This window comes from Topomyia yanbarensis, chromosome 2 (genome assembly GCF_030247195.1).
Source record: "Topomyia yanbarensis strain Yona2022 chromosome 2, ASM3024719v1, whole genome shotgun sequence".
Lineage (NCBI taxonomy): Eukaryota > Metazoa > Arthropoda > Insecta > Diptera > Culicidae > Topomyia > Topomyia yanbarensis.
The window spans coordinates 189,467,305-189,482,786 of NC_080671.1; the positions used below are offsets into that span (position 1 = coordinate 189,467,305).

At 36.9% G+C, this 15,482-nt stretch overlaps 1 protein-coding gene across 1 annotated transcript in view; it reads left to right on the forward strand.

Annotated features, from left to right (window-relative positions):
• The window catches only part of LOC131682486 (myosin-I heavy chain), a 285,951-nt gene that overhangs the window by 68,620 nt on the left and 201,849 nt on the right, over positions 1-15,482 (forward strand). The gene's annotated exons all lie outside the window — the stretch shown is intronic.

Consider the following 15,482-nt stretch of genomic DNA (forward strand, 5'->3'; position numbering starts at 1 on the left):
CTTAACAATTGAATAATTTTTTTCCTGCATTCGGAAACGATGTCTAAAAAATCGCTGAATTAAGCTCTAAAAATTGCATTAAAAATTCCAAGCTTCAATACAAAGATTTATGCATAAAAAGGAATCGTTAAGGTACCATAGCGAGTAAAGGCGCTTTATCCTAGGATTAACAGCCAGGGCAAGGTGTAAATACCTCTGTCCTATCCCAAAGGACCAAAAGAGTGACATTAACCTTCTTAGCAAAGTCACTCCCAATGATTAATCATATTCACTTCAAACGGAAACGGTTTGTACGGTTGTCCTCGTTTCTTCTTCCTTTAAGATTCAAAACGATTCGTCAATCAAATCTCGACAAACATATGATTACGGCCTAAAAACCAACTATCAAAATCCACTTTGAATGGAAATTCCGGACAAACCGTTACACGCCAATCACAGATGTTGGTAGTAAATGAAAGAGAAAAGTTTTCTCTATCATAAACTGTTGTGAACTGTGTTCGACTAGTAACGGTTTGTTTGGAATTTCTATTCAAAGTGGATTTTGACAGTTGGCTTTTAGGCCGTAATCTTATGTTTGTCGAGAAATTATTCATTAATTGAATAATTTTGTTGCTGTAAACCTTTAAACCAAACTCTGCACAGTAGGCCTGGCCGTTTTAATATTTGCGACATATGAAAAAATGCTTGAAATATTAATATTGATAAGAAAAACATCATAGAAAAGTGTAGTGTTCTCCAGGATGCTTTTTAATACTGGCTGTGTAAGGGTTAGAATAGAGTAGAATAGAATTGGAAAAAGGAATCGTTAAGGTACGAGAAAAATTAATTACGATCAATTAAAAAAAAAATTGAATAAAATCGGTTGAGTGATTTTTCGACAATCTTGATCACGGAAAAACCATTTTTGGAAATACGACATATCGAGTAAATCGAATTTAAAATCTCAAGTTATCGCTGCTCTTGGTAGACGAAGCGCGCTTGCAAACGCTGTAACTTTCGATCTATTTCTCGGATCTCCATGAAAATTTGGAAAAATATTCTCAAGGAGTAGTACTTCAGTTGTACTAAAGTAATAATAAAATTCGATAGTTCGAAAAATGAAAACGTAGGTAACCCCTTAAATTTAATTATTTTCTCGTTCATATATCTCTATCATTCTTCAATCAATTTTCATAAAATGTAACTTGTTGAACGTGGAAAATTCTTTGGAATAAAACAAAAATTGATTCGTTAACGGTAAAATTCAGAAATTTTAATTTTTTTGCTATTCTTTAGCGTGCGTACTATTGAAGCTAAATGTACGCACTATCGAGGGTACGTACTAATGAGGGTACGTACTATCGAGGTATACAAGTACATCACATCACTGAAACACACATTTGAAACATTTGTAATAATTATTTTAATATACAAAATCGAAATTTACCATGGTTATTGTTGAGAGTTGCAATTTAAAATTAGTTTCAAACTCAAAATCATTTCAAACCAAATTTACTGATTTTCATTAAATTTTTTATTATTGCGTATTACGTATTGTATAATGCTCATTCCAAAATCTAAATTTCAGACCCTCCTTGAAATGTTTTCTTGGATTCGCCCCTGGTTCCAGGAATCAGAACAATTTTCTGTTCGTATATTTCATACTGTTTAACAAGTAATCTTCCATGGCGTTCAAAATGAGCCAGCCTCACGTCCTGTCACCGACTCGTCAGATCGTGATCGGTTGAATTTTTCACACTTACCCTCGGCGCATTCATTGTGCAAAACGACGTGAGCAATCAAAATATTCTCGACCGGAGCGTGAGCAGCAAAAGCAGTAGCAAACTATAATGTGGCGTGCTATGTAATCAAGCATTTCTACGCTATCATCAATTTTCCTTGGAAGGTGGTCGTGGTTGGATCGACGAGCGCGCGGCTCTAGGAGCTTTGTGCAACCGCCATGCCGGGACGAGGGCAAACCAGGCCAGGAAGAAGCCGATGAAGGATGATTCGGCGGTGCGTTGAGTTCGGTGCGACCATTATAATAAAAAGTGTGTGCTTTAAGATCGGACACGGTCGATCGGTTGCGACGCGTCTGTTCTTGGGCGAGCTGCTACCACTTGAAGTGGCGCGATGGCGGAGGGACGGCATAGCTATTTGTCCGTTAATGCATGTTGCTTAAAGAAGCTACACCTCGGATGCTGCCGTGTAAATTGTAGGTTCTCTAATTATTTACAGTTACTGTTCGTTTTTCTGTACGAACGCATGCTGTAACATTACATTCGGAGCATTAACTCATCATTTATTGTGAATTGGAAAAGTGCTTCATCAACAAGCGGTGAAATGATAGGTTAAGCTACAGGGTTCAAATATGTGGCAAGCTAAGATTGTTTCTGTAGAGATTGGCTTGCGTTGTTTTAGAGATAATTTTTGGCATAGCGTATATGCACATGTATGGTTATTTAGCCATATTTGAGGATATCATCACCGATGAATATTGTTGGGAAGATAAACGGGGCATCCGGCAAGATTGTGATCATGATCTAATAATTTTACATTTTTATTTTACCAAAGTTACGAAGTCGAAGCGCAAATTCCATAATTAATTTTGTAATAGGCTTGTGCCCTTCAAATGCAAAAATGATTTTACACAATTTTCTCCTAAGTGGAGAAATTTTTTTTTCAACTAATGGTTTATTCTTAGGGAGGAATATAATATAGTAATTCTAAGCTAAACCACGTTTCAATTTCGCCGATTCTCATCAGTTTAATAAGAACATCTTCTCTTGCGGGACATCATACTCGAGTAGGTGTTTGCTCAGCAACACAAATCGTGTCGCCGTCTTTGGAGCTAGTGTCTTTCCGGCGCTAGCTTGGCCCTGTCAGTAAGCTTTTGTCGAATTCTGACGAAAAGAAATTTAAACGCAAATTCCATAACTAATTTAGACATTCAGTTAGCTAGAGATTACTAATCAGGAAAAGTTGTGAATATTTTAGAGCCACAATACTCAAAAGAGAGCATGTATTTGAAATATGGAGATCCTATCGGATAGCTTGGTTTTTTCGTTGCGCCATTGTATTGCGTGCACTAAAAAGAGTGTGATAGAGTGGCTGAAAAGCACAGCTACCTCTTCAAAAGCATCATTCAGCAAGGACGATAATTTTTACAGCTACTATTTTACATCAGTCTACTTTCTACCTCTGTCGCAGTCAGACGTACAATCGAGCCAAGTGTACAACAGACCTCTAGATCTAGTGTGCATTGTCTCGAGAACAAAAGAAACATCGGATTTCTCTTGTCATCGTGAGTAAAGTTGACAAAAAAGCTCTACTCCGACCCAACGTCGTGGTCGTTGACTTTCAAATTTTGTTCAATTCGACCGAGTTTTTGTGAATCGGAATACCTTCTGAAGGTAAAAATGCAACTTAGGTTTACGGAAGTCTTGTACCTTCAGTATCATCATCAATGCAGTGTTATTATCATTCAACACGTTAGCACAAGCCGACCGTTTCGTTTGCAACTTAAAACACGTGGTTGAAGGTGAAAACGTTGAAATTACGATTACTGTGTATATTGAGAATGATTATATAGATGTATGACTATATGACGTATGACCTCGTACGCCTCTTGAGCCAATTGCAAAATGCATGATGCAATACGGAAAAGTAGAATCCTTTACACTTGATATTTAGAGAAATTTCTTCTTGGGTACTCCGTACGGCGTTTTTGTGGTGAGCATGCGAGTCGACAGGCATGTACCTTCCCACTCGACAATAAAACTCACGGAACTACAATTAAGCAAACTACGCTATGCACTTATGAGGGTCAAACTCCTACGTGCAACTATTGTAATCAGACAGCACATCATGGACAACCCTGCGCGGAAGATGCAGAGGAAAATGCATGTCAACCGATCGCCAACTTATCTACGGAAAATCAACCCAGAACAGAGTTTTCAATACCAATGTCTGAACAACAAACGGTGACCAAAATTGTGGCAGCTGTTCAAACCATAATGGCAACCACAAGAGAAGCATCCAGCACCCCAAGATCAACTATAAGCAGCCTCGGCAAGGAAGGTAATAGCAATGACGACGAATTTACACTGATCAACAATAAGTGCAAGAAGCAGGGAAGAACATCTGATCGCACCGACACCAAGCAAGCTTCGACCTGGAAGTGAAAAACAAGAGAGAATTAAATGATCCCCCGCTCCTGATGCAGTATGCCAGCAGATACATTTTTCGTCCCACGAAAGAAGGTCTCCGCTCGCAATAAAAAAAATGCGCTCGCGAGCTCAATATTTGTACAATAATATTTGCTGGCGTTTCTTTTTTTTACATATTGTGAGCATATAAAAGAACCACGGCCCCGTTAAGCTACCGCTATGAGCCGTGTCAAATAAACGAATTAAATAAAAAAAAAACTATTTTACATAGTTTGAATCATTTTACTATTGCAGTTAACCCTCAAAAAGGCCAACTAAAATTGTGACTTCCACAAGAATCGCTCATAAGACCCAAGGAAATCAAAAGCCTCTTTTTTGTCGTCTTATCACTGAGAGGATCGGAAGCCCAAAACCGCTCGATTATTTGTATTTCAAATTACATAGAAACTAGAGAACTGTAATTAGCCTGGCCTCTGAGGCCCCTTGCCTTTTGAGGGTTAATTAAAAGTTTAATATAAATAAACCTGAGGAAAAACTGCAATGATTAAGTGCAGACGTATAATTTTTCACGCGTCATTTTTTTTCGAAAAACGTAATGCACCAAGTGGATTGTGAGGCTAAATTTTTTCCATGTTCAAGACGGTATTTTAGTATTTGAAGTTTTGTGATCATTCGGAAGAATTGTGTAAGTTGCTCCTGATGAAACTCTCGCCTATACCCTTCAACAAGGGTTACAACGGAAGTGGCTGTTTTCTTGAAATTTAAAAATGCCCATTGTCATCTGGAAGGATACCAAGAATATCAGATGACTAAGACTTCTGTTTTATAAGGAAATATTTTTCTGATTGCATTTTTTATCTTGCACCTAGTATTCTGATGCTGTTTTTTCTACCCAACACCGATTCCCTTCAACCCTAACTGACGTCAGTGCATACATTTTGACAGCAGATATGGTTTTTTTCTCCTGTTGGGTACATATTCCATATGCGACTAGTTTTTTGATCTACTGTGGCAGACCTTTTTTATTGTATGTCACATCAGGGTGTTGAATCACTATTAATCTGAGTGATTCCCAATTGCTGACTATAGGCGCGGTCCCAGTAAGGTAAGATAGAGCGTATGCGGTTTATTGCCTAACTGGGTGCAGTCGTCCATAAGAGCGGGTAAAGGCGCTATAACCTAGGCTCATTAGCCAAGGCAAGGTGTAAATACCTCTGTCGCATCCCAAAGGACCAAATGAGTGCAGTGATGTACCGATGGGAAAAATTCCATCTTCCCGGGTTTTTATTTTTGGGTTTTAACCGGGTTTTTTCCCTAATAATTTTAACCCGGACGAAATATGGGTTCTTTCGTTTTATCGAATGTATAATGTTCATTTAATTTTCTTTATCCTTTCGGCAGTCGCGCTAGTGCACTGAGTGCACGCTGCTCTGAAAATCTAGCGAAATCGTCTTAGGGCACCAGCGGCTGCTCATTCAGTGGGCTATAAGCGCGACTTCCGGAGGGTTAAAAAATCTTGCATTTACATTTTAGAGACCGAAAATAAAAGTCGCAAGGATAAAACATACTTTGTGGAATCCACTCCAGATATCTTAGCATGTAAAAATCGAATATAAACATCAAGCGTAAAAATCGGACAGAGATCCTGGAGCATGACAATCGCTTAGAATATTCTCACCCGAAAATGTCGGAAAGGATGAACCTCCAGTATAATTCGCTCAGGGGAAATTCCGTACAACGTTACATTCAAGATTAAAAGTTGGATAAAGAAAACTGCCGTTATAAGCTTAATTGTCCCATGTTCTATGGGATTTCCTATATACATGGGACAATTATGCTTAGAACGGCAGAAAAGTCCTTTGCGAAAACCGGATATACTTTTTTACGGTTTTTATTCTGTAGGACATAATCGAAAAGCTCCTGTCCAATTTTGAAACTTGAAGTTTAAATTCAATTTTCACATTCTAATATATTTGATACGGGTTTTACGAAGCATTTTCTGTTCCTGCGATTTTAATTTCGGTCCATTCCATATTCCAACTGGTTTCATATAATACTGGGAACAATAATCATTGTTACTCTGACAAGTGAAAATTAGAATAATCGTGTGATGCCCAAACTACTTTTATTCTGCTTGTTACTCATTTCAGGGGTTGCTATACTTTTAGCGAAATGAGGTAGGTATTCACACAAAATTTAGAAAATACCTATTTAGTTCGGTGAAAAGTGAGTCATATGCAGAATGCGAGGCCTTGACATTCGTCATTAGTATGAACCGTAATCAGAACTCTCACAAATCACAATCCGAATTTTTTCGTTATCACCTACATCAGCAACAGTAGAAAAAACGTTTAGTTCGTTTAGGTGGATTCACAGTAAGAAGCACAATCGACTTAGCCCAAACATTGAAAAGTTTTATCACTTATTTAACCACAATATTTGGATGTTGGATCACCGCTATAACAATGATTCAATCGAGGAAAACCATTCAGAATTCATATACATGCAAAACTTTATGACAATAATTCTCATAAATAAAATAACAATGTTTAGATAATAATACATTAATGTTCAATTACCAAAACATCAAAAAATGCAAAAAACCCAATCTTCCCGCGAAAAAACCGTTTTAACCGGGAAAAAACCTTGGGTTTTTTCCCCAAAATTATAAAAACACGATTTGGTACATCACTGAATGAGTGACATTAACCTTCTTAGCCTAGTCACTCCCAACGATTTATCATATCCCTTTTACACTGAAACGGTCGGTACGATTGTCCTCGTTACTTCTTCCTTCAAGATTCAAAATGATTCGTTAGTTAGATTTTTCATTAAATGAATAATTTAATTGCCGTATAATTTTGAAACATCTTTAAACCAAACTCTGCACAGTAGGCCTGGCCGTTTTAATATTTGCGACATAACGTATGCGGAATGAAATTTGGACAACGCTTCCAGCATTAAAACCAAAATGCAACCGGTTGCAAGGCATCATACTAAACGTCATACTCTAGGCACACTTATTTTAAACATCCAGTGTTAATTTCGACCCGCTAGGAGATACCATGTGAACGAAATGGCAGCGAACGCCCAATCTGGCACCTAGCTATTATGCCAAAAGAAGTTTTGGCGCATTGGAGGATTACGACATACTTTTTGTACCAAAAGCTGATAAACCTCCAAATGTACCAAAATTTCGCCCAAATGAGGATTTGTGGAATAATTTGAAGCAGAGTGTATATGCCAATAATTTTTGACCTAAAACAAACAAACGTGATAATCAAAATTAAGAAAGAAATTAAGAATATGCCAACATCAATTTTTTTGACTCCTTTGCAAAAAGTTCCTGTAAACTATCATAAAGCTTGTAACCTTTGCGCGTTTTTTTTTTTAATTTACTAGCAAAGTTACAATTTGCATTGCCAAACTCCACATGCTATTGACGGATTCAACTATAGGACAATTTCAGCATTTTTTATAGCAATCACAACCCCTAACAACATCACAACACAAACATAAATTTCGATCTCCCTATTATGCAACGGTCAGCACGGTTGACATCTCCATCGTACCAGTAAAATTGGCGCGAAACGAACCCATAAAATTCAACCCAGGGACAACTTGACAGATATTTCATATTTGTACCACCGATTTGATGATGGCGCTAGTATGCCTTCTCTGTATGAGTACCACGAACAACGAAACGAAAAAGTTTCATGAGAAAAGCGTGTTTCGTTATGTGTGTTACGAACGCCGTCAATGCGGCTAGAACAATATTTAGAAAAAGCGTATTCCAAAATGTGGATAAAGAAAACAATTGTTACCCAGGTAGCCAATAAGCATGCTGAATGCGTCTTAACGGCTACTTGATAAGCACTTAAGTCATTTTAAATGCTATTTAAAAATCGCTTTTGGCAAAATATACGGCTACATTACTACTGTGCCATGAAAATGCTTTTTTACTGCTGTTGTGCATTCAGAATGCTGCTTACTGGCAAGAAGTTTTTAACCAGTTTTTTGAATGCTGATTAACAACAGTTATGCATAACGAATGCTATCGTACTGCAAGATGCATCTGAAATGCAAATTTTACGCTACTTTACTGCATACACTAATGCTTGTTGGTTACCTGGGTAGAGAATAAATTTATCCCCAACTGGAAACCGCCAGCAATGTTACATAAATCTTATTATAAATTTAGCTGGAAGTCGTTGTTTTTAGCAACCGGCTTACCTCCTTCCTAAAAATGTTTTAGTTTTCTTGTTGTGTGAAGTTTGTAGTCGGTAAAGCATTGCTGCTTATTTCTCGAGAAATATAAATGAAAAAAAAAAATTGGCAAATGAATGTAAATCACCAAGCTTAACAATTCGTGAACCTACGACATCTTGTTTCAAGTTCATTGAGAACGTCAAGAATTCAAGATCGGGAAAATAAACAATACATGTAGGATTTTCTACCTATTTAGTAAAGTTGGTTTTTAATAGAATTTGTGTGCTTTTATCAGAATTCTGGCAGCAAACCGGTAGTGCTCGGTTTCAGCAAGAATGCTACCAGGAATGTACAATTTTGTTCGACTCCTTCCAGAGTTTTGTTGGACTTTTGCAATTATTCTGTCCGGCAGCTATTGCGATGGTTTTGGTACGGATCCCTTCAGAATTATTCTAGGAATTTACTCCAGTCTGATAGAAACCTAACGGAACGGCATCTACGGGAGGATTTCATGCCTGGGGAAATGTTTATTCGATCCGGAAGATTTTCGGGAATGCCAATATGGAAGTGGCTTTAATTTGAAAGTCGTCTTCTTGTATTTCCGAAAATCGGACTTGTTATTTTGGATTTTTTAAATTTAAAATGGAATCTATGTTTCTGTTTAGGTATAGCGGAATGAGAACAGCTTCTAAAATTTGAGCAGCGAAATAAATTTGATGATAGAAATGCTTAAATTGTTTATTTTTTACAGATATGGAAAATAATATATGGGATACGCCTTTTTCAAATTTTGCTCTATTCGAGCCGCCATGACATCACCAAATCACCACAAAATTTGCTTATGAGTTCAATATATGGGAGCTGTCAAGTTGTCCCCGGGCTGATAAAATTAAATGCTGCAGAAGAACCGTTAAAATCTAATTTGAAGCTATTAGTCGCCCTCATTTTGCCCGAAACCGTTGGAAGTACGATACATATACTCCAACAGAAGAAGTTACAGATTATTCTAGGTTGTAGAAAGTGTGAATAATATCCCAGTGAAAGAGGGATCAGTATTAAGTTTGAATTTGTGCAGTAAGGCAAAGTGGTAAAATTTTATATTACAGTTTAACTACCAGTGCATTTGAAAACCCAAATTTTAAAATCCCAACAGAGAGGAGGGAAAGAATCCCGACCGACGCTAGTCGAACTAAACGTCAAGGATCAGAGCGCGCAAATAGATCGTTTGATTAGCGGGTGTATTTAGCACCAAGAGAAGACGGTAAATCAAAGAAACCCAGGTTAAGATAAAAAAAATCCCGTTGATTATAAATTAATTCCTTAACAGCATTACAACGAATCATATAAAAGGCGGGGTGCGATGATGCTGTAAATTGAACGCCATTGTAGTCCATCCGGTTTTCTTTGGTTCAACACAAATAAAGAACCCGTCCGTAGCGATAAAGGCGGAAGAGGCTGAGAGCGATGTGAATGGTGCAACAATATCCACGAAATAGACCAAATCCGTTGCTGTATCCTTTGGCACCAACCAACGCAGAGGAAGGTTGATTGTGCCTGTGCCAAGCTTGGCCTGAGGCTGGGCCTCAGACATTTCTGTGCTCGACCACCGAGGGATACTTCCAGGACACACTTAACACTAGGATAACTAACTAACAAACTTTGATGAATTTTATTATGCGCAAATTATGTCTAACTTATGTGTATTTCATCCTACAACCAGGTTCCAAAAAAAATAAAGCACCATTGACTAACCAAACCGATCTTGTGAATGAATCTGTCGAAACACCGTGTGAGTTGCTGAAATCGAACCAGAATTGTGGAAGGGTAGGTTACAATCCACCACCCCATCGGTAAGTGAGCATTGTCAACCTCATAAATTTTCATGTTCTCAACAAGAAGCTCATGTTCTGATTCGCTCAATCATATAATTGGTAACTATCTCTGGGATAAAAACCAGCGTTCTATGGCTAGCCCCTTTTAAAGTTACAAGCTTCTCGAATGGGCTCAATTTTTTTTCTACATTAAGTTAATAAGCTGACAAATGTTTTCATACAGAGAGAACATTTAATAAATGGTTTTCTACAAAAAAAATTGCCTTTTGAATTTTATTCAAATTTTATTCCGCATACGTTATTACACATAATATGCTTCAAATATTAATGTTGACAAGAAAAACACTAAAGAATATCTGCAGTGTTTTCCAGGATGCTTTTCAATACTGGCTGTGTAAGGGTTAGAATAGAGTAGAATAGAATAAACATGAGGAAAAACTGAGCACATTCTTTTCTACGCTTGCTACCAAGGAATCTTACACATGCTTTCGTATTTATTCTTACATACGCTTAGCCAAAGCTCCAAGAGCCTAAAGTAGCCGTGCCGTGAAGTAACCCCCGATGACCCATGTATTATTAAAAATATTTGTTTAGAGCTTGTGCTCTATTCGTTTCTATAAAAGTTTTGCTCGCTTATTGACAAAATGCATACATCAAATACGCTCAAAATCGCCTTCTCGGCATACACAAGCACAGGAAACGCATGAATTACCTTCTCACTGCAGCCTTATCCGCTTGTTTTAACTCCACTGCAGGTGATGCTAAAAAGATAAGCTTAAATGTTAATTATAATGAACCTGATGGCCTCAAGAACTCCAACCAATTTAATGTTCTGAGAGTTCGAACAGCACATCCCTTACCGGATGAATGTTTATTGGAAGAGGCCAAACAGTAACAATCAATTGTCAACTGAAGATACCTGGAAAGTTGTATATCCAACACCGATTTTGTAATTGTTTTAATCCACCTAAGCCGGTTGATTGGAACTATAAAAATAATAGTCTGAATTTATCGTCCAACTTGGGTGGTCAGTTTCGGACCAGTCAAAGCCAAAGTCAATTTTTTTTTTCATCATTTCACAAGTGATCCTGTCTCGGCGGTGCGTGCAAACAGTCGATGGATTGAGCAGTGACCACACATCGCCAGGTCGGTGCGAACGTAAAATTATGAAAAATAAAACTTTAAATTTACCATAAAACAAATGGGTAGTAATAAAGTGTCGTTATTGAAACTGGTATTTAATTTTCATATTTGACTCCGATCGTTGCCAGCTTGGCACCGTGTTTAATTGTGCTCTCGGGTGCAAACCTATATCGGTTTGACATGGTTTTAAGTGCACTCGTGATATTGAAAGTTTACTACCAGCGGGGGTTGTTTGTAGCATCGAGTAGAACGGGCCGTGCCAGACAGAACATGGGACATCGCGTGTTGCCGAGCTATTGTTAGATAGCTTGCTTATTTGCATACTAAATCGTCATTCAACACTTTAGCGTAGTCCACATAATTCGGTTTTCACAAATTCTCTTAAAAGACGCCATGTTTTTGCAAATATGCAAAACGTTGGGTCAATCCAAAGTCCCTCTAAACAAGGTCCTAGCATGCGTCAAAGTTGTTAGTGGTGTGAACAGAGACAGCCTATAAAACGTGGTATTGATGACGTAAACGCAACCATTCGTTGAAGAAACTGTTACACATCCGAGCACAGGAGCAGTTTTCGTTTTGTCGCATGCTATAACCTTCCTTTAGAAAGTTTTTGGGGGCAAAGTCTATATTGTACTAATTATTCCTGTCTAGTTAAATTTTCCATAATTTTTCACGAAATGCGTCAGACATGGCGATCAATCAAATTTTGATATGTATAACGAGCTAACCTGACCGAATATTACATGACATTACGAAGGATGAGTAATACTACGTTTACACTACGAGTTAAAACGTGTTTTAACGCTATCTTGATGACTTTTTTCTTGTTGCTAATTATTATAACATGTTTTAACTCTGCAGTGTGAACATAGTATAACTTGAACAAATAAATGCATAAAAAGCAATTAACATTCTTATCCCTATGGTTATCTCGTCCATTCTACTAAACATAGATATTCATCTTATCCAGAGCTACATACACTTTGGCCTTGATGCCAATTTATGATATTATTATAGGGGTTTTAACCTTGGGGCCAGTAAAATTTCTAACCTTATATGCGGGGGTTGGGAACTGAACCCAGACGAGCTTCGTACAAAACAATCGATTAACCATTTTCACTATGCCTGCCCATCGTTCGTTTTATTCCTTTTTCGTATTAATATGTTTGTGGGAAAATATTTATATTCACTCGAATCAGAGTCGGTTACACACTTTCCCTAGGGTGTAATCTTCCAGTATTATTTACAACATCGTGTCATTTCCAATACACTTGCTAAGTTTACTGTAGATTTATTATACGACGATGCAGTAATGTTCCTAATTTAAAATCCTACAGCTCGAATCGGCGTTAAGCATTCAAACTTGTCGAGGTAGGGTTCCGGCGGGTCATCTTTCCTATCCAAGTCTATGAACATTATGAAAACATCATCAGATCATGTCCAACAACAAGTGGTAGGGCCCACGGCAATTCAAGCTTGATGCCGTCTCGAAGAACAGTCGCGCGCCGCTGCTTCTGCATATAGAGGAAAACCCGTTCCTCAGAACCTCCCGTGAGACAAATGTTGATCGGTATCTCCGGCCCCTATAATGTATTGATAAATATGCACCGAACGGAGAGGAGGCACACTAATACTACAGAGACAATTTGTTCGTGTGATCGCAATGGTCATTTTATCTGCATGAATTTCCAATTCGGATGATAATTTATTGCGATTGTTATACGTGGGCAATTCGGGAACTGAAAACAGATCTTAACATATGGTTAGAATCACTTGGCACGCCTTGAAGAAGATAGAAAGTTTATAATATTTTTTCAATTGGTTTCGGAGAGCTATGCGTTGGTGTTATCGCATTCGCATAAAATCTATGATCAATTTATTATATTATGACTGCGGTGGTTGCAATAAATTGTAATACTTTCGGAGAATAGGGAGCTTGTAAAGTCATCTTTTTAGAGGCTTCATAACACTATTAATTTTCTTTGGGCAAAACCAGATTCGAGGTGGCTGAAACACGAATTGATTAACTGACTTCATAGATTTCATAGACGACAAAAACAGGAGTCTTTTCTTTATTTATCCTATTTAAATTTATCCTCAAAACTTTTCAGATTTCATCATACCGTTGCATTAAATTACGAAGCATTATTTAAAAGCTATATAGCTTATAGAGTAAAGCCATGTCAAGTGATCCTCGAATTTTTCGCAAAATCACCGATTTTCATGAGATATATTTTATTGTATACGGTTTATGGTGAATAGCTTTTGGTATAAATATTTCGTTAAAACTCCTTTTTTTTTCTTTAAGTTATTAACCCTTAAACTTTATTGCATGATAAAATTGTAAATTTCATATCTAAAAAACTACTGAAGATAATTGAATGATTTTTTGTACACTTCTAGAATGATATTTATACTATCTCATAAAAATATTTTTACTGTATAATTGTTTGAATAACGGTACTTTGCATCTATTTAAATATTTCAATTGCGTTTTTTCTTGTGTTCTTCACGCTAAAAAATTTCAAAAATCACATCAAATTACGCGTCAATCTTTCACCTTCAATAATCTGTATTGATAATTTATCATTTTTGTTCCTATCGAGGGTTATGGATGATTTTGTAACAATGCGCTCTTTGAACGCACGGCTCACTTTGATGCAACCCGCGAGAACTTACATATTGGCAATGCCGCAACGTCAGAATGCGCATCGCTTTGGAAGAGCGTATCTCTTGTTTAAAATTGGTATCTCTGATATAAGAGTAAAAAGACAAGCTTTCTTCCGAGTAATTTGCATGGCTTTTAGCGTTATTATATGTTTCAGGAGTTATTTCATTTTCTGTAATTCAATGTCTCGAACCGGCGCGCCGGATATTGACAGCCGCTGTGTCAACTTGAGCAGTGGGCATGTTTGAATCTGCATGGACACGACTTTTTTGCAAATTGACATATTTCACCACTTTTTATCGTCAGTTGGTTCTGTCTACATAACATTGAATTGTTTTTATATTATCAATATGGGTCGACCAAACGAATGTTGTATTTCGGTAAAAAGTAGCGATGGTTTTGAAATAAAGATGATGATTCACTGAAATTTAATGAAGTAAATAATATCTTACTAGAACTTGGACAACCACCAATTAACAGAATTATCAGAAGCAATAGGGATAAAGAAAACACGCGTATATCAATGCGATTGGAAAACAGATTTAAAGTAAACTTTTTTCACAATACACATCGTTGTATTTTTAGGAAGATCACTCAGTGAGTATAAAAACGAGAAGTAAAATGATGTTGTCCTAAGATGTTCCATGTATAATGTTGTAGACTAATATTGCATTTGGATAAAACATAGATGTACTAATAGCGTTTTCGATTTTACCTGCTGCTACATCGGTGTAGTGCAAAAAAGAGTTAAACTGATTACACTCAAGTTTGAATGAGTGTAGCACCGACTACACCGGTGTTGTGCACTGTCAAAAACGAAAATGCCATAACAAAAGTGTCTTTGAAGATGGCAATGACATAAGCGTATTACATAAGTTAAGTTTCGGTTATTTACAATACAGTTTAATTTCTAATAACATTAAATTGTAATAAAAAAGTATTTGTTGTGAAAAAATATAAAAGTATCTCGAAATATCCGGAAAACATTCACCTTTGATAATCCGTATAGAAAAGTTTGTTCTTCTGCACCAATCTAGAGATGTGGTTTCATTTAGTCATGCGATGCACACTTCTAAAGCGATGCGCATTCTGCCGTTGATACGTGCGGCGTTGCCAATATGTAAGTTCTCGCGGGTTGCATCAAAGTGAGCCGTGCGTTCAAAGAGCGCATTGTTACAAAATCATCCATAACTCTCGATAGGAACAAAAATGATAAATTATCAATACAGATTATTGAAGGTGAAAGATTGACGCGTAATTTGATGTGATTTTTGAAGTTTTTTAGCGTGAAGAACACAAGAAAAAACACAATTGAAATTTTTAAATAGATGCAAAGTACCGTTATTCAGACAATTATACAGTAAAAATATTTTTATGAGATAGTATAAATATCATTCTAGAAGTGTACAAAAATTCATTCAATTATCTTCAGTAGTTTTTAAGATATGAAATTTACAATTTTATCATGCAATAAATTTTAAG